This window comes from Rousettus aegyptiacus, unplaced genomic scaffold (assembly GCF_014176215.1).
Source record: "Rousettus aegyptiacus isolate mRouAeg1 unplaced genomic scaffold, mRouAeg1.p scaffold_m13_p_6, whole genome shotgun sequence".
Lineage (NCBI taxonomy): Eukaryota > Metazoa > Chordata > Mammalia > Chiroptera > Pteropodidae > Rousettus > Rousettus aegyptiacus.
In genome coordinates this window covers 31,063,759-31,088,826 of record NW_023416309.1, presented here as the reverse complement: position 1 = coordinate 31,088,826, position 25,068 = coordinate 31,063,759, and the positions used below count along the sequence as shown (strand labels likewise).

The window sequence follows — 25,068 nt, the reverse complement described above, 5'->3', positions numbered from 1 at the left end:
GGTAAGGCAGGATTGTTATTTAAAGCCACTGAAAAATTATATTCAATGACTAAGCATTCCCAATGATTAACTTTTTAGAAGTTCTTTTCAAAACAATAATTGTCAAGATGGAGCAAGTTGACAAGTTTACCCATTAGTGGGAGCACAGACATGTTGTTTGTTTGGAGCAGCATCTGAATGTGAGCTGGGAGAGAGAAAGTGCGTCATAAAACCACAGGGCTGATAGCCGGCACCACCCCAAGCGGCGAAGAGACTCTCGGGCACTGGAAATGTTTCTGGGTGTTTTCTCTGCCTTGTCTTTACTACAAGTTTTTAAAAGTTAGGCTCAGATACAATAAGCATTTTCAAGAAGATAGAGCCATTTGGGAAGTTGACATTTTTCCTACATTCCCACTCTCCTAGTTTTTACTCCTATTTCTAAGTATATTGGCATAAAAATGTAGGCTGGGTAGGCACCCAGAGCAGTGATCAAATCTCTGCTCCCCTACTTACAGCTGTAAGACTTCACCAATCTGAGTCTTAGTGTTTTCATCTGAAAATCGAGGATATTGGTTGAGAAAATAAGATAATGCATACTAAGTACTTGGCCCAGTTTTTGGTATCTATTAAGCACTGAGGACATAATTCTCAAATCTATCATTGATTAACTTTAATATTTGATATAAACATATGAATAAGGCATAACTGGTAACATACAATGTTTTGGGACTTTCAAAAATCCTTAGTAAAATCCCATACCTGTAAATCACATTGGGTCACATACATACTTTCAAGTACTAACTATCCCAAGGTTTTGAAATGGGTTTTAAAGTAAAAAAAAAAAAAAATAGACTGGAATAATCATATACTTCACTGTGTCAAAAATTGCTCTCTTTGTGGTTTTCCAGAGATTTGTTTTCTGAATAATCTTTTTTAACATTTTTAGTAAATAACCAAAAAGCAAACTTTAAAATGCCTGCCAATAATAGATATTTTGTCACTAAAATATTTATCACAATGATAGAGCTAAACGCCAGGCAGACCATTTAAGAGTTGTAAGAGACCTCCTTAAAAGGACTGTTTTTGAGTTTGAATTTTGACACTTCTTAAATGCATGATGTGGGGCAAATTTCTTAACCACTTCATTTTTTTTTTTGCTTGTAAAACTGGAACACGAAGAGTGCTTACTTCATAGGTTGTAAAGCTTGCATTAAATAATGCAAATGAAGACTCAGAACTGTGCCAAAACATGGTAAGTGACCAATAAACGTCAGCAAAAGATAGTATTTGTGATAGTGGTATGAGGTAGATGTAATGATGATGATGGTGATGGTAGTGGTGGTGGTTACAATAATGGTGTTAGTGATGGTTGCAAAGGAGGAGTTAAAATGATGATGTTGGTAGAGATGACGGTGGTTACAGAACCATATCTAGATGGGCTTCATTGTGTAAGACATAAAATATAGATAGAAACACACAAACCCTAGCCATAGGGTAATGTGGTATCAAATATTAGTTCTGATTCATAAAAGAATTTTGGTCTTGGGATAAGTGGAAAAAGCAGTTGGACACACACACAAAGAAAAACTTTCAGGACCAGATACAGTCCAGAATGCAACATTTTCCCCTAGATAATGTATGCCTCCTCCCTCTAAGTATTGCCAATTTAAATGCTGCCAGGGGCCAGGCAGGAAATGTAAATGAGTGAAGTGGACAGGGTGACATCATAGGGCGTGCTAGGGATGGGGGCAAACTGAAGAACACAAACTCCTTCTCTTCCAAAAAAAGTAGCTGCTACTCAGCTCTAGCCAACCAATGCCAAGAGGTAATGCAGACTTAATATTGTGAGATTTTCCAATTTTTAAGAAAATCTGAGAATTCAAGATTTTATGTGAAATCTCTATAAGACAAAGAGAATATTGCTGCAAGCCTAAAACACTGCAATTTTTTTTGCTTAAACCAAGGAGCTTACTCCACCCCTCGTGTTCTAGACTTCTGGAGTTTCTTTAATTATTTAATAGCCTCTCTCTGAAAGCCTGAATTCCAGATTTTACTTCCAGTTTTCTCTGTTTTCACCCAGATCCTGATTTCTATTTTTCCTACCCCTGTCTGGCAATTCCTTCCCACTCTACAATGCTTTCTTTCCTTGAGGCCTTGACTTGGCCTTATTAATCCTAATGATTCCCTGCAAATGATTATACCCAGGTGAGAGGATTCACCTAAACTTCTTCCCCAGACTCAAGTGCGTATTGTCAATTATTTTCTGAAGACATCAACTCCATTCTCTTCTTGCAAAAAAATTACTTTCCTGCAGTCATTTTGTTCACTTGCATGGTTTTCACTGCCCTCTATAAGCTGATGGCTGTCAAGTCTATAGATCTGATTCAGATCTATCACCCAAACTCCATATCCATAGATCCAATTGACTATTTGACATCTCTTTGTGGATGTCACATAAATACCTAAAACTCAAGAGGTACAAATTATAATTGATCACTGTTCCATCAAAGCTGGTACCTTATTTTGTACCTTTTCTCTGTGAAAGCTACCACTCTCTATCTCTAAACACCTACCATCCCAGGACACTGGAGTCATCCTAGACAGTACCTTGCCTCTCACACTATACATTCACCACTCAGACCTTTAAGTTTGATCTCAGTGATGCCGACTACGTTTATCTCCTCTCCCTGTCCACATCTTGGTCATCTCTTGTGGGGAAGACTTCTATATTCTCCAGAGCAATTTTGTTGATTCTAATATCAAACCCTGCATTCTCTATTCTGAATCAGAGTAACCCTCTAAAACACAAATGTGATCATGTACTTCCTGCTAAGAGTGTTCAGTAATTTCATATAATCTATAAGATAAAGTGGAAACTCCTTAGCTTATATAGAAAGCTCCACATAATAAGACCCCTGGTGAAACTCTCCTGGTTTATTTGGATTTTTCCTTTAAACCTTTATTTCAAAATGTATAGAATTCCCTGAGCACGTGTTGTTATAAGCATTCTATATAGAAAAGTTCTCCTTTAAAACTCACAAGAACTCTATGAAGCTGTGGCTATTATTATTCCCATCATATTTATGAAGAACCTAGAGCTCGGGTCAGATAACTAACTTGCCCAAGTCACGCAGCTAGAAGGGGCACAGTCAGGATTTTGAGCCAGCCTCCAGAATCTGTGCTGTCATCCACAAAATTATACAGCTTTTCCCAGTGCTCTCTGCCAACAATGCCGTCTTCTTGGCAAACACCTACTCACTTTTCCATCTCGGCTCAAGAAACACCTCTTCTATAACGCCTCTCTAAGCTTAGCTTCCAACACAAAACTGATCACTTTCAATTTCGTGCCCCTTTTGTTTGTCATATAACTAGCTATTATTGCTCCTCGTACTTGTAATAACTTAGTATGCTTTTGCACTTATATGCCTATCTCCCCTAGTAGATTGTAAATCCTTGATAGTGGGAAGATTGTTTACTATTCTTTGTATCCCCAGTGCCTATCACAATGTCAAGCACATAACAGGTACTTAATAAGTGTTTAGCGAATTTTTGGCTGAAAGAAAGAAAAGAAAAGGAAAGAAGGGAGGAAGGGAGGGAGTAAAGAGAGAGAGAGAGAGAGAGAGAGATCAGTAAAATAATGGGCAGTATAAGAAGGGCAATATATATAAGACCTCTGTTTCAGCATTTTAAGAAAAATATAAAACTGGAAAGGTCTAATATTCTAAATTTTGAGGGTAAGGGAGAAAGAATAGGGATGGTAAGTCTTCAATCTTTAGGCTCTTAGAGGACATGGATAAAGCGAAGGAGTACACATTTACAAAATAACAGACCATTAAAACCTAGGCTTCAACCTTAAAGTTTAAAAGTATTACTAAGACAATAAAATCAAGTACCACTTTTATCAGGAATGAATGTATGACTCCAAGAGCTAATTCAAGCTGAAAATACAAATAGGCTTTCTAAAGGTTGAAATAGTTGACATAGTTCATTGATGATCGACCCAAATTTCACTTATGTTTCCATTTAGTTCAACAAATAATTATGGAGCGCCTACTCATAGGCTGAGGACTGCGATACAAGTATGATGACTATAGCTACTGTCTTGAAGAAATTTATAGTCAAGTGAGGAAAAAGATGTAAGCCCTCAATTATCCAGTGCTTCTCAAGCCATCAATGGTAAAGAATAGCTTTTTTATTATTTTATTTCCAATATCTAACAGATTGATATTTTTGGAAAGTATAATAAACTACTAGAAACATGAAATTTTAAAAAGATATCTAAACTACAATCCTTAATTTCTTATAATTATTAGAGTAAATTGACATAAAATTACTGTCAAATTGCTGTTTCTAAACACTTACCATCAATTTCTCTACTTGGCATCGTGAAATTGTGACAGTTTGCAGACTAGCAACGGTCTGCAGGTCACATGTTGAGTAGTGTTGATATGTAAAACAATAAGTTAGGTGTTTTAATGAAGACGATTATTGAGAGAATAGGAAAGGAGGTCTTTAAGGAAAGAAATTATTTGGGAACCAAGCCTACTCAACTGATATATTTTCTCCAAAACTTACTAAACTCTCAGACTAAAGGACTATTTTTCTCTTCCTCTCAGGACCTAGTTTCTTAAAAATGTAGCTCACATTTGCTGCCTCATCACCATTCCAAAATTATTTTGTACCTTAGAACAGAAAAGAATCACTGCATTTTTTCAAATTTCTCTTGTAATATTTATATCCTGCAATGTGAGATAGCTAGTTATCTCTCTTTACCATTAGATTTTAAGCCTCTCACGAGTAAGAACATAATACTTACCTAAATATTCCTACAACACCTACTAAAAGCCTTAATCATGGTTAAGTAGTCAATAACTGCTTGTTACATGAATGAAAAAAGTGAAGTAATGAATAAACAAGTAAACTAGCTGCTACTCAGTGCCTCCAAAAATATATTATTCAGATGTTCTATGTTTTAATGTATTTAATACCAAAGATGAATGCTTCTCTGTGACTTAAGTTGCTGGAATCACTTAATTTTTCTATATTTGGTCCACATGTGAAATTACAACCAACATCAAATGAAAATTTGATTAAACAGACCAAGAACAGCATGTGTGATAGATGTGAATTCCCCCGGGGCAGGATGTTGGTATGGAAACCAGAAGACTTGACACTACAGAGATGAAAGTTCTCTCAAAGAGCCAATATCTTAGCCCGATAGAAAAAAGACATATACTTTGCCTCCAAAAAAGGAACAACTGAAGTTCAGAAACCCGAAGCATCTGGATCAAGTCACCAGATTTGAGTCTGTCCTTTCCCTCATATTTCCCACTCCTCTTTTAATTATTGTATTCACTCCCCATTATAAGAAAAAAGAAATGGAGAACTCAGTGGTATTGCAAAAAATATTTTTAACCTAAGGAGGCAAAAGGACAAAGTAGTTTCAGTTTCCAAGATTATTCTAGCCTTTCAGAAGCTCTTGTTGCCCTTGAAGCTGGTTTCCTGGAGCAGCTAAGAGTCCGGGGATTCTGCAAGCAGCTAGAGTTATCTGGTGAGTGATCAGAAGGCTCCTGGGAGGAGGCCCAGCTGGGATGCCTTCCAAACTGTGTCTGCACCACCTGTAACTCTTCAATACATATGCTTGCCAGAAGATCGTCCCAAGCCTGGAGGGGGATGGGACGAGTTGCCATTCCAGAAAGAACCACCAGACAGCTTTGGCAGAGAAAGGTTCCTTGTGCATTGGAAAGGAGTCAGGGCTTCCAGCTAAGGGCATCTCGCCAGCCCTGGTATGCGGATCCTGGATCTGTGCGCACTGAGCCTGCCCTGACTTGCCCAGCAGAGAGAGAGGCCAGGGAAAGACGGGAAAGGTGTTCACTCCTCACCTCCTTCCAGCTCCAGCCAGCTCCAGGCTCCTTTGAGGTCCCAGTCCAGAAGGCATGGCCAGTACTGATGCTGAGGTTTTTTCTGTGAGCCTCTGGGATTGGGGTTTTTTCTCTCTTTCTCTCTCTGGAAGGCAGATTAACATAAATCAAAAAGCATGGACTTTGGAAGCAAATAAACCTCGATTCAAAACCTGGCTGGGCCATGGACTAGGTTTATAAACCCAAAAGAAGTTATAAAACTTCTCTGGACCTTAGAGTTTATTTCTGAAATCATGTTAATCTAACTTAATAGTTTCTCAGTCTCAGCATTATTGACACCTTGGACTGGATACTTTTTTATGGCATTGGGTCTGGGGTCTGTCCTATGCATCACAGAATGCTTAACAGCATCTCTAGCTTACCCACTAGATACCAGGAGCACTCTCCCCATTGCACTATCAAAACTGTGACAACCAAAAACAGTTCCAGATACTGGCTAATGTTCTCTAGGGGGCTAAGACGTCCCAAATTAAGAACCACTGACCTAACCTAATCCTTAGGACTGTTGTTTTATACATATTATTGCAAATAAAGAGAGTTTGTACCTATGAATGAATAAAGCACCCAAGAATTATTCATTCTTGTAGCAGATGCCATCACTGCCCCCACCCACATCCCCCCAGCATCCACCTAACACACTGTTGACCGCTTACTGTGAACTCCTGGGACTCTCTGGACTTAAGAGTATGGTGAGTCTGCAAACAGGGTAAATTGGAACTTGCCCTTAGAAGCAGCCTTTTACCACTGACAGATGAGAAGTTGGTAGGTAAACACCCCAGCTTCCTAGCCCCTTATTTGACATAGTTCTGAGGTTTATTGTACATTGTTTCCCAGAATTCCTCTGTGAGATCAGACTCTATCACCCACAGTGGTAGCTCTCTGCATAATACATTCCTTCCCTACCTTCGCTTTTCTGCTACCCCGTGAATTTTTCCTAGAATCACTTCCCAAAATCTTTGTACAGCTTTCTTTATCTTTCATGTGTTTCTATCTTTGAGTAACCTAATATATAAAAACTGATTTTTATGTCTATAAATGTCCTCCCTTGCTGATTCATCAGACTTCTCATTGGTATTTACTCAGGTCACAATGTTTCGATAATAATTATTTAAGTACTGCAAATAAGCACTGTTCTGCTCTGGGGACTGATGAAAATAATGATCAACATATCCCAAACAGTGCTTATTTGCAGTACTTAAGTAATTATTTTTGAAACAAGTTTTTTTTGAAAGAAGTTCTCACTTCTCCCTTGGTCCTAAACCCAACCTATTCCCCCATATTGTTGCCACATAGCTCTTTCTAAAATGCACACTGCACCATGTCTGACATGAACCCAGCAGTCTTATCTACTCCTATAACCTCAGTACCTAAAACCACACTGGCACATGGTAGGTACCCAATAATATTTGTTGAATTACTGAGTGAATGTCATTCTCTTGCTTACAATCTTTGGATGCTTCCCCATGTTATCAGTAAAAGATAAAGATCAAACTCCTTCAAATAGTACATTAGACTCCTTCACGACTTCTTTATCCAACTTTATCTCTCACCGCTAATCCATTCCACCTCACCCCAAAATTTGTACATACAACCTGTACTTTAGCCATCCAATACTATGTGTGGTTCCTAGAAAGGTTTGTTTTCTTTATGGCTGTGTTTTCACATATGTTGCCTCTGAGCATGGGATGTCTTTTCCAGGTCTTTTCCCTGCTAATACCTACAGGTCCCTTAAGAGGCTGTTCAAATCTGACTTCCTGGGAGGTGTCCAGGGAGGGGAGGTTTTGCCTTGATCCCTTTGAGTAAAGGTAGCCCTTCTCGGCTCCCATTACACTATTGTACTATGGGATTTGCTCATTAATCTCTCCCACCAGAGAGAGAGTGCCTTGAGGTAAGGGTTCGTATCTTTGAGTTATAGGTATCCTGATGCCTGATCCATTTCAGGTGTTCAGAATACAAATGTTTGTCCATTAATGAAATTAATAATAAAGTAATGATATAAAGAGGCTTTAGTATGTTCATTAGTCAGGGTTCTCCAGAGAGATAGAACCAATAAGACATATATAAATAAACAGAAAGAGGTTTATTATGAAGAATTGGTTCACATAATTACAGAGACTGAGAAGTCCCAAAATCTGTCATCTGCATTCTGGATGCCCAAGAAAGCTGTTGGTGTAGTCCCAGTCCAAAGTCAAAGGCCTGAGAACCAGAAGAGCAAATGCTGTAAGTCCCAGACTGGGTCTGAAGATGTGAGTACCAGGAGCAATAATGTCTGTGGGTGGGAGAGGATAGACATCCCAGATCCAACAGAGAGCAAAATTTCCCCCTCCTATACCTTTTTGTTTTATTCAGGCCCTCAACCGATTGGATGACACTCCAGTTGCATTGGTGGGAGATCTTCTATTCTCAGTCTACTGATTCAAACACGAATCTTTTCCAAAAACACCCTCACAGACACACATTGAAATGTTTACCATCTGGGCATCCCTTAGACCAGATGAGTTGACATATAAAACTAACCATCACAGTAAGTAATCCTCATTCCCCTGAGTCAGCAACTGACTTCTGCATAGAGAAACTATTTGGCGAATTCCAGGGATTCCCCAATGCTAACCACCTTCAGAAAGACAAACCACAGAGGTACATGAACTATATTATCTAAGCCTCCTACTATTATGGTTTAACTGTACTAATGATGGGAAGAACTTTCTGCCTTGGCCAAGAAATAATGTGACCTGCCACCTGAGCCTCTGAAGGAGGCTCGATGTTTGAACACGAACACCTCCCACATTGCACAGCCAGGCAAATATCGGTCGTGAGTCCCCACAAAAGCTGTTTAAAAGATATGTTCTTTGTTGAACTGAGCTTTTTCAACATAGGGTATCTTCAAGATGGAATTTTTACAAATTCAACATTAGGCCTTAAATCTTAGAGCATATGTTTAATACTAGTGATCTGGTTTTATAGAAGCAAAAGATAAAAATGAGGAAAGAAAAAAATGCGCTGGTTCTGTTTTAAAGGCTCCATTAATTCTATATCTAAATCCTCTTCTGAGAGAAGAATCTAGTTGGGACAAAAGGACTCTTCCTCACTTCCACTGTCATCCTCTCAAAACAAAACTGATTGAGGAGCCCCAGGTACTTCCTTTCCAAAACAACCTTGAGATTTGAATAAAATTTAATCATATGAAAAAAGAAGTCATATAGCAATGAAGAACATAATGAAATGAAAGGAGTTTTTATCATACTGATTCAATCATATGATCAACAAGTACTGAGCATCTATGACCGGCTCATACATCAGGAGGGGCTTGTTTGACAATATTTATAAGACATTTATGCTCGCCAAGACAAAGTACAAGAGTCAAAGGCTGAACATGATGTCTGAAAAGCAATAGATGTTCACAGGACACTAAATCTTCTATAACTTGTCAGTAGGAGACACTATTCGAAGTCTCTCTTGCTGAGCTAAGAATCAGCCAAACTCCATTTTCAACAAAGTAGAGAGCGTAGGTCTTTTATCAGGATCACTAGAACTTTTTCCTCAGTTTCAACTAATCTTTAAATATGCCATCACAACTGCACTTCAGGAGTAGATCTAAACATCACAAGGGATCTTTCTCAACTCAATAGACAGATGTTTAGGGTGATATTCTAGGAATTCGTCCATTGAAAGCCATGAAAATTTTATGTGGAAATAAATGTAAGGCCAGAACTTCCTCAGAAAAAATCATAGAACCAATGTCTAAGCTGGAAGGAATTCCCAGACAAAACAAAACCAGGTAACACAATGGTTGAGAACACTTCCCTAAATATTGGGGAAGATATTTGAAATGCTTAAGTCCCAATAACAGAAAAGACAAGCCGTGCCGGCACGTAAGTCTCCTGATGCCCACACTACATTTTTTCTACTGCTTCACACTACCCCTCATTAAGCATTCCCATTACTGAATCCCTCAGCCTCCTGAACAAGCTGGCTGGCATGCGTGGCCCTCAGCACTGCTAATGTGGTTTAGCCAATAGTACAATCTAGAGAAAGAGTTTCTCATCATTTTCCATGCAAGTGTTAAATCATTTCTTACTATTCCCTTACCGGTAAATCTATGTGGACTTAATCAAGAGACTCTAAAAGTTTCTTATAGATATTGAATGAAATAATTAAGGGCAGAGTAGAGACTGGATTCCAGTTCTCCAGACTCCCTGTATATCATCCTTACTACTCCTCTATGGTCTCCCATATTTCATTGTTCCTGCAGAGAACTCTCAAAGAGGAAATGATGAATTCCAACATTCGAGCCAAACAGAAAGGGTTGAAGATCGCATGATATCACACATGTGGGATATAACCCTCAAAGCAACAAATGAACAGGACAAACCAACATTCAAGACTCGAACCAATCATTATGAATCCAACCTGCTATATAATATCTTATCCTATGTATCTAAAATTAACTGAGACAGTATCCTTCAGCTGGAACCTTCCTGGAACAAAATACTCCTGCTCAAGAAAAACAAGAATCCAGCTAAAGTAATTACTACTGCTGTTATAAAAATATATTACTTGTAGGACTCCACAGAATAAGAGATAATTTTCTTTTTATGTGCTATAGTAGCAAGGATGTTTAAATGTCATCTTTATTTTAACAGAGGAGTGCATTAATGCCAAATTCCATTTAGATAGACTTTTATTATACCAAGACCAGTACCTTTCCCCATTGGGCTCTCTTGATGGACAAAAGTCTCCAAAATAGCTAATAATAGTAGTAGTAGTAGTAGTAGTAGTAGTAGTAGTAATCTTTTTTAAAAGCAACTGTGGATTTCACAGGGAAAAAATTATATTTTGACAGAAAAGCATTAGGTGGGCTTGCTTGGCAAAATTACATCAACAATTACATACACTAGTAATTTGAGCTTGGTTTTACTTTAATTTATGGTGCTAACATCTTCCTTCTCCAAAGACTTCATTCCTGACTAATAATCTCAAATTCTGTGTGGTTTTTTCACTTTTGATACGTCATGCTAAGATACAATGAATAGTTCAGTCTCTAGACAGCTTACTGGTGAATTTAGACAAATAGCATGCACGAAAAAAAGATCCCTTAACCAAAAAAAGGAAAAGAGAAAAATGAAAAGGTGCTTCTGCTTATCTTGTGCTAGTAAAGAGAGTATCAGTGACCATAGCCTGTTTATGTAGCACAATGGTGAAACGCTGAATATCTTTTTATGTGTTTATTGGTTATATGTATATTTCATATTCTCTTTAATTTTTTTCCAATTTAGAAAAATTCTTAGACTAAGAAAAAGAAATAGTCTTTTTAAAATAAATATGAAGTTTATATAGGTGATTATATTGAACCTGTGTTAATAATCACCAAAGGAGAAGTACAAAAATGATACCTTAATGACCCATAAGAAAAAAATGAGATCAGAAGCCTGACTTTGGGAATGAGCGAGGACTTTCAGCCCCAGAATCAAGTAGCAAAGCTTCAGGTCTGACTCCAGGCAAGTCACTTAGACTCTCTGAGTCCTGGTTCTCACATCCTTAAAATGGAATACTAATAATACCTAAATCTCAGAGCTTGTGTGATAATTAAATAAAATGTGCATATAAAGCATAGCCCCTAGCACACAGTAAGCTGTAAATAAGTGTTTGGAAACTAAGCTAACTAAAATTCATCAGTTTTTGTTTCTTTTTTTTTAATTATAGGACTTCTAGAATGCTTTATTATGCAAATGTGCATTGAACCGCTCAAAAAAGAAAGAATTTGTTTCCCAAATGTAATGGACAATGGGACTATTTTTTCCAAAGGTCATCTGACAGGTCAAGTGGTCCAGAAACACAGGAACTGCTAATCTACCTCCTCTCTTCTGCAGATGGAGAACCTGGAGCCCTCAAAAGAACTGGTCCAGGATATTCAGTTACCTGATCACAAATCCAAATAGAGCACCCAAGTTGCCCTGCTAGCCCATTATTTTAGTAAGATTCTTTCCATAATCCCATCACCTTGAGAGTGCGGAAAGAAGTCTTATGTGCTACCCACCTCACATTCCACCTATTTAGTCCATCAAGCTCAGTCTGCACCTTCTCAGGTCCATCATTACATTGTCATGACCAGAGCAAGAGGACAAATGGAGATCTATAAAACACATGTCCAGGTACATAACAGATACAAGTCCTGTTAAGCTGACAAACCACTAAAGAAAATGTGTTTTATTCTCCCATCTTGACAAATAAATCTTTCTCTCATAATGACCTTGAAGTCCAGTTTCAAATTTTGAATCCCTCAGGGTTCCTCGGTGAACATGACATATGTGGATAAGGAGGCACCTAGCCCGAAGCCGCACCCCATCCCTTCCTATCTGTGGCCCTGTCCCACACTGTGAGGGGCCTTGTTTACTTGTATATAGACCCCTCTGGCTACAATGTTCAAGCTTCATCCACAGGCCCCTGCAACAGCTACCTTTTGGCACTACCTCAGAACTCAGAACTCAAAGTCTGTTACCGGCAGCATGGTGGACTCCCAGGAACTCGGACCCAAAGGAAAGGCTTATTTGTGGAAGTGGATTCGAGGCTGTTTGGGCAGGAATTTGGGATTACAGGTATCTGAAGTATGGAAGGGTATGGGCTCCAAGTGGATGTAGTCCCTCAGTCCTGCACTATGGTTGCCCCATAAGGAGAAATGCAGTGGGAGGAGGGACACAGCAGGCCCCCCAAAAGTTGAGCAAGGGGCAACCTGCTTGCTCGGCCCCTCTGAAAGCCACCAGAATTGTTTCAGGGAAGATGCCTGAAAAGAAACACCTGAGAAAATGAGCATGAATTTCCCCTCCCGAAACTTTTTAACTGAAACGACCCTCTAGCCCCACTGGGGGTAGGACCCCAGAGATGCACGAGCAGCAGAGACACCGCGAGGACTTCACGTGACACTGAGGTGTCAAGAGAGCTCACCAAGGTGACCTAGGGAGCCTTCTTTCAGCCCTCTCTTGCCCCCATTTGTTAAATTAGTGAAGATGAATAAAAATTGGAAGGAGACTCAAGGCTCAAATTATGTGTGGATGGTTCGCTACATGTAAATAATAATAACTTTATGGTAGCAAGCAGATTGTACGTTATCATTACTATGATTTCAGCCTGCTTTATGGCTCCTCAGCTAGTTGGAAACATATTTTTAGTCCTAATATCAAAACCTGTCAGAGTTTGTTTTGCTACAGCTAACAGAATGATACAGGTCAGATCAATTATTATGAAAAATTCAATTAAGAAAGTACCATATGTGGCACTAAAAAAAGACTACAACGGCACATATGGCTGGAAAGAAGTGATGGCACTGCGTCCCTGCACGTGTGTGACTCCCCTGTCCTTCAGTCCTCGTTACTGCGGCCATATTGGAACGGGAAATCTCCTCTGCCTTCTCCCCTTTGACCCCCAAAACCTTCCGCTCTCATCTGTCATCCCAACCCAGGAGACCCAGCAACCAATGTAATTGTATTTGTCTACAGAGGACTTGGTTAAGAGGACTTTTGAAATCCAAGAGCATTGATATTTTTAAGCAGGAGAGAAAGAAACTGGTTAGACAATTACAAGGGTTCAAGTTTGATTGGATGTCCTACCTTTGACCTGACAGTGAGTGATCAGTGGTTAAGGACACCAGCTCTAGGGTCAAACTAGTTGGATTTAGCTTCCTACTCTACTATTCCCAATTCAGCCACAGTAAGCAATTTACTTAACCCTTCTAAGCCTCGGTTTTTTCATCTGTAAAATAGGGATAATAACGACAGCTCCCTCACGTGTCTGTTGAAAAAACTAAATGAAATAATGAATGTTAAAGTGTTTAGCATGGTGCCTGGTGAACAGTAAAAGCTCCATCCATATTAATTATTTTGTTTTTATTTTTATGTCATTGACAGGCAGCAGGTTTGGTGGAAAAGCATGCAATTTTGGTCAGGAAATCTGGATCTACTACAAGCCCTAAGACTTTGGGTTAGTTGGTTCACCTCTCTGGACCTTCATTCCCTCATCAACAAATTGGGGATAATCATAGCCATCTGGTAGACTTGTTTCAGGCTTCAGTGAACTACTGCTTGGGGAAAGTGCTTGCAAACTATTACGTGATATGCAAGCATAATTTAATGTAATCATCTCCAAGCTAGCCCTAGGCCTCTGAAAACGCTGGGCAGATGCCATCTCTGTGAGTTTGTTCAAAATATGGACTGTCCAGGCAGCTGAGTAATACCTAAAAGCATCCTAAGAGTCTAATGATGCAAAGCAAAAATGAGGCACAGAAATGTGGAAGCCTGAATTCAAAAAGGCCTGGGATGTACTACAGAGCTGTGTTCAGAAAGAAATTGCCTGGCTGATCGTAGTTAATAGCTTCGCATCTTTCAAAGTGATTGCTTATATTTTTTAAAAATGTCCCAAATCAATATGCAGTAGCACAGCTTCCTTTCAGGCCTAAAATCTAGAACATTTCTGTCTCTTGCAACCATAATCCAAGAGGTAAACCAGTGTGGGGATGCTGAGATGCACAATAATAGCAGCTATTCTTGGGGTGGCTGCACCTTGCCTTAGGGTTTGGCTGACGGAGGCAGCCAGCGATCTGACCACTTGGCTCAGATCATGGAATTTTTCAACCTTCTGGTCCACAGCTCTTGGCTAATGGCTGTGCTCTCTGAAGGCCTCTCCAGCCTGGTCATTCTCCAAGGCAAAGTGAACTGATTATTTACACACAACTCTTCTTTTTTGGACTCTGAGACCTGGGGTGTGTTATGCATTTTTATCCTGAATCCCTTACTTTATGAGAGCTTCAGGGCTATACAACACAGAAAATGGAACAGGGAAATGAACTTGGAAGAAAAATGAAAAAAAGGAGGAGGAAGCAAATGTTCTCGCCTGACCCTGCTTTGCCTCTTCAGGTGAAGGAAGAGGAAGGGTGGCGTCAAGGTTGCACCAGAGCAGTTCTGAGGAGGAAGTAGTTTGGGGAAGCAGCTGCTTGCAAAGCTCAGGGGAGCTGTCAACCCCTGGAGAAGGTGGCCTCTGTCAGGGGAGAGGCAATCTCAGCTGGCTGTGGAAGAGTAGGGTCCTGCTCCTTTAGTATTGAAAGGGGGAGTGGGGAGGCTGTAGACCATGACGCCTAGAGCAGAAGACACAACCCCAGGCCACACAGAGACAAGGCAATGCCGACACGGAGGTTGTGGACCCCATCGTCTCATTGCTGTATTCTGGTCTTTACTCTGGTTTCCTTGTAGCTGCGGTTAAAGAAAAAAAAAAAATCATGATTAAAACAAAAAACTCCTCACGTGTGTAATTTAACCATTTTATTCAATTGGGGGGTAACTATAGCTTAGCAAGCACATTCCTGAACCTCCTCCTTCTCTCTTCCGTGGTCCTTCTTCCTCCCCAACTTGCCGCCTGTATGCTGGTTTCTTCCTTTCTCCTATTTTTATCCTCTCTACTCCCTTCCCTCTCAGACTTCTTTACTCAAACCTCTTCCTTCTCTGCTTCCCGCTCTATGCTCCCATCCTTCCTGCTCCCTTCATCTCTTGGATCCCCATGTCCTCTGTCCTTCTCCCCTAGTCTAACTTTCTGTTTCCAGCCCATCCCTTCAAGATGCCCTGATGTGGACTTTCTGATTTCTCTGTTTCTGGCTTCTAGAACTTTAAAGGTAGTATAAAATCTTACATGTAGCTGTCAAAAGACCTTAATGCTAATGGGAAAAGAATAAGGGGTGAAGGATGATGGTTCAAGTGTAAATAAGGAAATAAGTGTAATAATAAAACAGTTTTACTGTAAATTTTCTAAGAACAGGCTAGTTCTCATATCTTTGTAGTGTCCATAGAGCCTATCATTGTACCTACCTCACACCACACACACACATACACACACACACACACACACACACACACACACACACAATTTGTTGAATAAATGAATGAATGCATGAATATTGAAACAAAATGTGGTTTTATTTCATTGAGCACATACTGAGCCAGACAAAGCAGAGATGCGGATCTTCAGAGAATCTCAGGAATCCTCTGGTGAAGGTACATATTCACTTATAATTAGCATTTAAGCATTGTTAAAGTAAATGCTGCTGCTACTGGTTTGCCCTCCTCAGTGAGCTAACATTTCCCTTGTTTGCATCGCTAATTTTCTTGGAAAACCTTCTTTTACACATACAAGCAGAATCCCAATCCGGAAGTTCTGCACACAAAGCCACTGACTGCCGCTGTCCTGTGGTGACACGGTATCACGTTCCCCATTCCCCCTGCATCCAACTGGTTCACCTGCTGGATTCATCTAACTCGTCTTTTCAACAAATATTTACTTTATACTTTTCTTTGCATCACTCTTTATGCTGACTGCTTTACTCTTATCTCATTTAATCCATACAATGCTCCGAAGAAGGTAGTGTTATTATCCCTACTTTTCAGATAAGGAAACTGAAACTAAATTGGTCAAATACATTCATTAGCCATCCCAATTTGCCCACTTCGGAGGGAGTTCCAGGACATGAGACTTACGGTGTTTTTTTTTTTTCTTAATTAGGTTTATTGGGGTAACATTTTTAATACAATTATATAATTTTCAGGTGTACATTATAATTTAACATCTATATATTCTATTGTGTGTTTACCACCCAAAGTTCGGTTTCCTTCATCTACCATATAGGACTTGCAGTGTTTTTGTTTTCGTTTTTGTTTTTGTTTTTACCAGGGCAGTCCCAGGCAAGCTGTCCCAGTTTGCCAGGGACTGGGGAGTTCCCGGGTCATGGGACTTTCAGGGCTAAAGCAGGGAAAGTCCCCTGCAAACTGGATGAGTTGGTCACCCTAACATAATTACATGCCCGAGGTTGCACAACTGGTCCACATCAGAAATGGAATTCAAAGCCGCCCCTTGTCTAGTTCCAAGACCCCCACTTTTACCTTCTCCGCTTCACCTCCCAACCTCTAACCCTATTTCTGGTTGCCTCTAAGACATCCACAATCACTTCACACCTCAACACCACCCACTAAAAATCTCTCTTGCCCTAAAACCAACTGTACTAATTCTAACTCCATTGACTTACTAAAAGCATCCTAAGAGTTACCTCCAAATCTCCTCAATCCACCCCTTCCTTGCTGCTCCCTCTACCTCCACCCTCATTCATGTCTTCAGCCCCTGAATCCTGGAACCAAAAGGTTTCTCAGCCTCCAAGTGTCTGTCCTGCATACCACCCCAAGATGCAATCTCTGGAATGTTGACTAGAAAGGGAACTCGCAGACAACCTTGCACTTGGATTGTTAGGAAGCTAAGGCAAGGGGAATGAAAGGGCAGAGGCCAGTCTAGCATCACATCTTTCTAACCTACAGGCCAGCATGCTGTAGCGCCATCCCTTGCCTCTCCAGTGGTTCCACTGAACCTCAGAGCAAGTACAAACTCTGCATCTAAAGACATACCAGCCTTCTCACCCTCCCTGCAATTCCATCATGTACACCCTTAGCTCTGTTAAGTTGATCTGGTCCTTGCAGACCTCTAATTACTTCTACATCTGCTCCTCTGTTTTTATCTGCCCTCTCCTCCTTATATCACTAAGGAGATTTTTACTGAGCACTTGCTATGGGCAACATATAGGAACTACATACAGGAGAAAGACACAGCACCTGAAACAAGCAGCTTCACTCCAGCTCAAATTCCACCTCCTTACAACCCCTCCTCCTGACCCCGTTCATCATGACTTTCCAGAATGTATATTTCTTGTCCTATGACTTCTGTCATTGAAGCTTTTCAATCTCATTTTCTGTCTGCTCCACATAGATGGGTCTTAATTTCTTAGTAAGATTGTCTGGTCTTCGGTATAATAATACTGGAAAACCTTTGTTCCTGTTCCCGCAACACAGCTGGCTTTTTGTTGGGCATGTACTAGGTACTTGAGAAGTACTTATTGAGCTGAATTAAATTGGTCACAACAGATTCTCTGTCACAAATAATCCTATGTAGCAATTTTTTTTTCCTGATTCCAGTTTATATAACAGTCATTCTGCCAGAGTAAAACTTAACTGGACACAAGAAGGAGAGAGCCGACTTCAAATTGACCCATTTACAATTTTTTATTCCACCAGCTCAAGAGAACCCACCTCCTTTCTATGCTTTTCTTCCTCCCCCAGACATCTCAAAGAACCTAATCACCATCTTCTGAATCCTCCCTGTCACCTACCACCCCCTCACACAACGCACATACCACCTCAAATACTAAACCACAAGTCAGATTTTTAAAGTTCAAGAGCTAAAAAGAATGAGCAATTGACTCATTTTTCCTTGATTCAAAGAGCTGCGGGTTTTCTAGAGCAGCCCTGACACCATTTATGTGGGCCTGATCCCAATGCCAGGGCAGACCAAGGGGATTCCTACCTCCCTAACCAAATTGAACAGTGCACCAACAATGACCCTACCTTAATGTGTGACCTTGAGCAAATAAGTCACTTTACTGGCTGGGCTTAGGATCCCACAGCTGTAAAGTGAAGGGCTGCTTCTCTGCCGGTTCCCTCAAGGACCCTCAGATCACATGTTCCATGACTCTGGTTTCCTTCTCATTCCTGAGCTCTCTCCACAGCACAACCCGCTCAAAACACAGCGCCAGCCCCAATAAATCCTCTGCCACCAGACCAGTATAAAAGGTGAAAATATGCTTTCTTTCTTCTTTTTATTAAATACCAGGCTGTGAAAGTGTCATGAAAACTGCAAGTTCACCCAAGATGAACTGAGAGAAGACACCCCCAGTGGAAGGGCAAATAAGCCTCGGGGGCCTTAAATTCTCAACTGTCTTCTGAGATAAACTGCTCCAAAAACTTTAGTGGTTTAATCTCAGTAGCTCATATGGATCCTCAAGCCATTTACCACCTCAGAATAGAGCAGTAAGTAGAACATGAAAAGCCGGTGGTCTGTGGAGTCTTCCTTGGATGACAACAGAGCATCGGGTTCCCACTGGCCTTTCCTTGGAGAACTCACTTCCAAAGGAAAGGAGAATGGCGTTTCAACCACTATTGCCTTTCTGTTAAATAAACAGAAAAATTTTTGACTCCACCGAGTACCTTGATGGGTTTGGATATGCAAAATGGGCCCAAAGCAAAGTATGTGGAAAGAAGTTGGGGCAGACTTGAATTGCTCTACATAATTAATAAGAAGAATTGGAATTGGTTGGGAGAACTCACAAAGGAGGGGATGGAGTGAGGGGACCAGCAAATGAGTGAGCCTAGAGCTCTCTGTGGGGCAGAGTGGCCAGCGAAATTCCAGGGTAGGAGTCTAGAACTTAGATGTCTATTTTCAATATGTAGTTCTGTCCTATTGCAATAGAAGCTCCTCCATCTTCCTTTCAAACCTGCTATAAAATCTTCTCTACAAAATTTCATGTGTTGATGGTGTTGTTTGTTTGTCTGTTTGTGATGGTGGAACTCAGAGATGAGGCTCAATTTCAGGTAGGAGTCAAATGTGAACTCAAATAACAGAAAAAGCAGAGAAAAATAAGTAAACAGAAGTTAAAAGCCAAGGGTGATTACAAGAAAATAGCCCCTAAAGAATATGAACAAATCTCTAGACATTCACAGTGTATTTAATGTGTGGTTCAAGCTCATCTTTTCTAGACATCAATGAGAAGGAAGATATCATCCGTGTGTTTGCACATACACACACAACTGGGGAAAAAAAACGGAAAGGGCTGAGGGAGAACTTTGGCCAGGTCTTGGCCCAAATGCAGGGGAAGCCTGGATAACGATGAGACAATGCCCCTGGAATCTGAGGGCTCTTTCTTGAAGAGGCTGAGCAGGTAAAGTCTTGGCTGTTGGCAAGGAAATGAAAAGTCATCATCAGAAGAAGATGCAGCTACAAGCTGCAAAAGGGTGTGGATGTGCCATCCAAGGGCCCTCTATAGTGAGGGACATTGACCAATGAGGTATGAGTTTCTCATGATGGTTCAATGCTTTCACATTGAATATTTGGAAATGTCTAAAAAACATGGCATCTTGAAAATGGAAGATGGCTTTTCCTTATAAATACAGCCCCTGTTAAGGCTATTAAAGAGTGTATAAATATATGTTAGGAAAACTAAAGCAAGGAAGGGAGAAAGCAGGGTTGGATAGTGAGAGAGAACCAAGTTCCTGGAAACCAAAATATAATCCCACAGAAAAATGGATGTGAGCCAAGGAAACAGACCCGTCGATAGATTGTTATCTGGAAAGAAACAAAGGAAGAGAGGAGTCCCTCACGACCTCAGGCAGACCCACCTGGCCTCTAGAGCTTTTACCTTCCCATATTTTATGCTTTCAGTTCTATTCATTTTTCCACATATGTTTACTGAGCACCAAATACAAGCCATGCCCTTTTCTTGATAGTAGGGATGCAGAGATGAAACAAAGAAGGGTCTGCTCTCACAGATTTAGCACAGACAATAAGTAAGGAAAAAGTACACAAATGAATGAGATCATTTTAGATACTATTAAATAGTCTATGAGTAAAATAAAGCAAAGAACTGTGAAAAAGAACAACTTGGCGTAGAAACAGCTATAGAGAGTATGGAGTCAAGAAAGGTCTTTCTGAGGAAACCTCATTTGAAGTGAAATATTAACAAGAAGGAGCCAGCCTAGATAAGATGCTGAAGAAAGACATCCTGAGCAGAGGGAAGGAAATACAAAGGCCCTGGGAAAGGCAGGAGGGCCTGCAGGACTGGAGGGATGAAGGACGTCTGGAGATGGAGGGAGACAGGTGGGCAGGAAGCCTGGGGGCAGATTGTGCGAGCCCTGGAAAGCTACGCTGAGAAAAATAAAAGCGGGCAGCCATCTGGTACACCGTCGTGGAGAGAGTCTTTCCTGAGCTGTAGGGAAGCCATTTCTCCTAGAAGAGAAACAAGGAGCAAGCCCAGCCACATGGAGGAAGCCCCAGGAGCAGTGCATTACAGCAAAGAGCCACCAGATGGCTCTGTGACAAGACCACCAGCACTTTCTCTTACCATTGCTGATGTCTTTCCTGTTCTAAGGTAGAAGCACTTTTTTCCCACTGAACAAAAGCTTCTTTAGCAAATAGCCACTTCACTTTTTTTAAAAAACAAAAGAAACCAGTAGCAACCAGTACAATAGGGCACTCCGGGTGATTTAACATCTTTGCTTCCTGACCGCTAAAAGAGGCAACTCCTATTAGCCAGGGGGCTTCTCAATACTCCATTCCCAAGCACCCAGTCTTTCAAAGAACTGTGCTCAACCCAACTGGCTTGGTCACCCTGCTTTCCAGATAGACAATCCTAGGGGGAAAAAAAATGCCAGAAGCTCAGGCCACAGGCCAAATTTCAATTCTCTAACAAGCCAACTTGCTCAAGAAGTAATGGCTTTCAGGCACTTAAAAACCCTGGGTGATGATAGTGTGTGTGAGAATGTAGGGCTGGAAGAGTGAGAGGAGCAGAATAAAAAAGACAGGCAGGGAGTTTGCTATTTGCACCAAGATTTTCTTGCAATAGTATGTTTTTTGGGGTGTTGTTGTTGTTGTTGTTGTTGTTATTTCTAAATAAAGGCAAGAATTGCTCCAGATCTCTTAAAAAGCAATGGGCCTAGAAACAGTTGTCTGGTGCGAAAGAAGGGGCTTCCGTGACCAGCGTGCAGGTGACACAAGAAAGCAAAGATCTACAGGATTTGTCAGTGACTCAGCTGAATTCTTCAAGGAGCCACAAGGCCCAGGGATCTCTCAGGAGGTCTGAGGATAAAAGAGAAAAAATAACTCCTGTCTTTAAGGAGCTGACAATCTGAAGTTGGCATAGGAATTCTTGCCCATTGGAATTCTTTTCCTTTCCATCTGTTGAAATTAGCCTCTCCCTCCCTTGAGCTCCCACAGTCCTTGGTACATATTATAGTTGTGTCAGACTTGTGTCCCTCACTAGATAAGGCTGCTCTCTGAGTCCAGATCCACATGTCATCAACATCTGTTTTCCCAGAACCTCCCATAGAGAGAGACAGAGACAGAGACAGAAATGGAGACAGAGAGAGGGAGACAGACAGACAGACAGACAGATGAGAAAGACAGAAGTGGGAGGAGGGAGGGAGGAAGTGAGAATTTGTTTAATAATACTGTTCTCAACTCTGTTCTCCACCTCTCCCTGACACAAGTACACACACACACACACACACACACACACACACACGCACTTGAAGGATATACATGTCATGATCTACTAGCCCATTTTCACAACTCCCATTGGGGCACATTCAAGATAAAGAAGTAATCCTAGAAAATGAAGCTCTATGATGATTTTTCTATCTGCCTGACCAAAAAAGAAAAGAAAAGGAAAAAAAAAGACCCAGGAAAGGTCCTTGTTAAATTGTTTTCAGCAATGAGAAGGAAGAGAGGCCTGCTGTGTTAGTTCATCATGTTTTCATGAAAGGTCACACGTGTCCTTTCTCCGACAACATCTGGAAGGATGAAGTATGACAGGGAGCTGCTCTGAGTATGGCCTACAAACTGTCGCTGTTGAAGAAATGTTCTTCCTGCCCCTGACAGTTCTTTGCTGGTAGTACAGGGTATTGAGGCATGATTCTTAACTCCAAAGAGACTTGTATGGTGAATTTAAGAACCACCCCAGCTAAATCTCCCTATGGCATTGCTTTAATCACATATCTCCCTAGGCACAATCCATTTAAATGGTTCTCAATTGCCTACAAATTCAGTCAAAATCCACTGACCTGGAAGTTAAAACTTTCTCTGCCTAAACTTCCTCCTCCGGAAAACTTCCTGGATTCCCTCACACCCAGTAGCATCTGCGACCTCGTTTTTGTAGCACTCTAAACTTATAGCCTTTCTCATCCCGATAATTGTTTAATAGAATTTGAATTAAATATTAGTTTATTGTCACCAGAGTAGACTGCTGAGATCTACGTGTATAGAGACCAGGTCTTTTTGTTCAAGCTCTCAAGGTAGTGTCTGGCACTATGTAAGTCCTCTTAAATATTTATGACTCATTTGGCAACTGACTGACTTGATGTTCTTGTCCTAACTTTCCAGCTTCATCTCCTGATTCCTTAGTACAAACACCTATGCTTCATCCAAATCCATCATTCCCTGACATCTGTCTTTACTTTCAATCTCCATGACTTTGTTCAAGTGATTCCTTCTGCTTGGATAATGGATATTCTTTTCATCCCACATAAGGACAACCAGAATCAGAGAAGACAGAAGAATACTTTTTATTGAGATATAAGTTCACATACAATAAAATTCAGTGGTGATTTTTAGTATATTCACAAGGTTCTGCAATCATCTATACCTAGATGATTTTCTATACCTAAAAAAAAACCCCTGTACCTATTACTCATCCCTCTCCATTCCCTTCCTCCTCAAGTTCCTGTCAATCATTAATCTACTTTTTATCTCAGTATATTTGCCTAGTTTAGATATTTCATTTAAATGAAATCATACAATATGTGGCCTTTTGTGTCTGCCTTCTTTTATTTAGCATAATATTTTCAAGGTTCATGAATATTGTAGAATGTATCAGTACTTCGTTCTTTTTTATGGCTGAATAGTATTCCATCATTTATATGACTACCACATTTTATTTATTCATTCATCAGTTGATGGACCTTTGGGTTGTTTACACTTTGGGGTTATTATAAATCATGCTACAGTAAATATTTGTATGAACATATGTTTTCAATTATCTTAAGTGTATATTTAGGAGTAAAATTTCTAGGTTATATGGTAACTCTATATTAACCTGTGTAAGAAACAGCGAAACTGTTTTTCTAAAGTGGCTTACCATTTTACATTCCCACCTGCAATGTATCTTATATCCTTTGCCAACACATGTTATTATCTGTTGGTGGTGGTGGTGTTGGCGTTGTTCTTGTTGGTGATGATGATGATGATGATGATGATGATTGCCATACCAGTGAGCGTGAAGTGGAATCTCACTGTGCTTTTGATTTTCATTTCCCTGACGACTAATGATGTTAAGCAGTTTTTCATGTGCTTGTTGGCTATTAGTTTATTTTATTTAAAAAAAAAAATGGTTATTGAAATCCTTTGCCATTTTTAGTTGGGCTATTTGTCTTTTATTATTGAGTTGTTAGAATTCTTTATACATTCTGGATACTAGACCCTTATCAGATCTTTGCAATATGATTTTCACTTTTCAACATTGTCCTTGAAGAACAAAAGTCAAATTTTGATAAGGTCCGATTTATTCTTTGGTTTTTGTGCTTTTGGTGCCATATCTAAGAAATCAATACTTAATTCATGATCACAAAGCATTACATCTTAGAAGCTGTCTTCTTTTAAGACTTTTATAGTTTAAGCTCTTAAAAAATTTAGATCTTTAATCAATTTTAAGTTAACTTTTGTATGTAGTATAAGGTAGAGGATCCAGATTCATTCTTTTACATGTAAATATTCAGTTATCTCTGTACTATTTGTTTAAAAGATTATTCTTTCCCTCATTAAACTGTCTTGGCAAAAAGAAGCATTTTTAAGACATTCCTGATTGAAGAGTCTGCATGGTAAAGACCACCACAGTCTGAGGTATGGCAGTCAGGAATGCAGAGATCAGCTGGTTTATTCTATACAATACCTACTATGTAAAAATTCCATGCACACCACCTCAGTCCATCTCTGTCTATATACACCAATGATTCTTAATCTTTTTTTAGGGTAAATAATCCAATAAAATTGTGGAATCTTTCATACACACATAATATTCTGCTTAAAATGTTAAGGTCACAGATATCTCCCCACCCAAGAAGTGCATCCACAGACCCTAATCTAAGAAGTCCTGCTCCACTCTCCTTCCTTCAGAGTTCATTCACCGCTAAGACTCTAGGCAACACCCCACAATGCAGATGACTTACTTTGTTTTTGTTTGTTTCCATGTGTGTATCCTTACCCACTCCTTTGAACTGCACATTTTCACCTAACTCCTAGACATGTGCACCTAGTCTCTGGGCATTTCAAATTTATCACATTCAATTCATTATCTTAACTCCCCCAACCAAGCTTGTTTGCCAACTTCTCTTTTTCTGGCCACAGCTCTGTTCTTCCCATCACGCAGGCTCAAAACTCAAGGTCATCTTCACTTTCCTCTCCCACCATGCAATCATTCTCCAGGTTTATATAACTATTTATTTATCCTGACCACCTGTCAGTACCATGTCTGGTCCAAGTTCTTACC

General features: G+C 40.2%; 1 long non-coding RNA gene across 2 annotated transcripts in view; it reads right to left on the bottom strand.

The window, feature by feature from the left end:
• Positions 1–25,068, bottom strand: part of LOC107501767 — a 95,943-nt gene that overhangs the window by 46,224 nt on the left and 24,651 nt on the right. For both annotated transcript variants that reach the window (XR_001594862.2, XR_001594863.2), the window contains exon 2: positions 5,862–5,985. This is a non-coding gene — a long non-coding RNA (uncharacterized LOC107501767). The remainder of the gene's footprint in view (positions 1–5,861; positions 5,986–25,068) is intronic.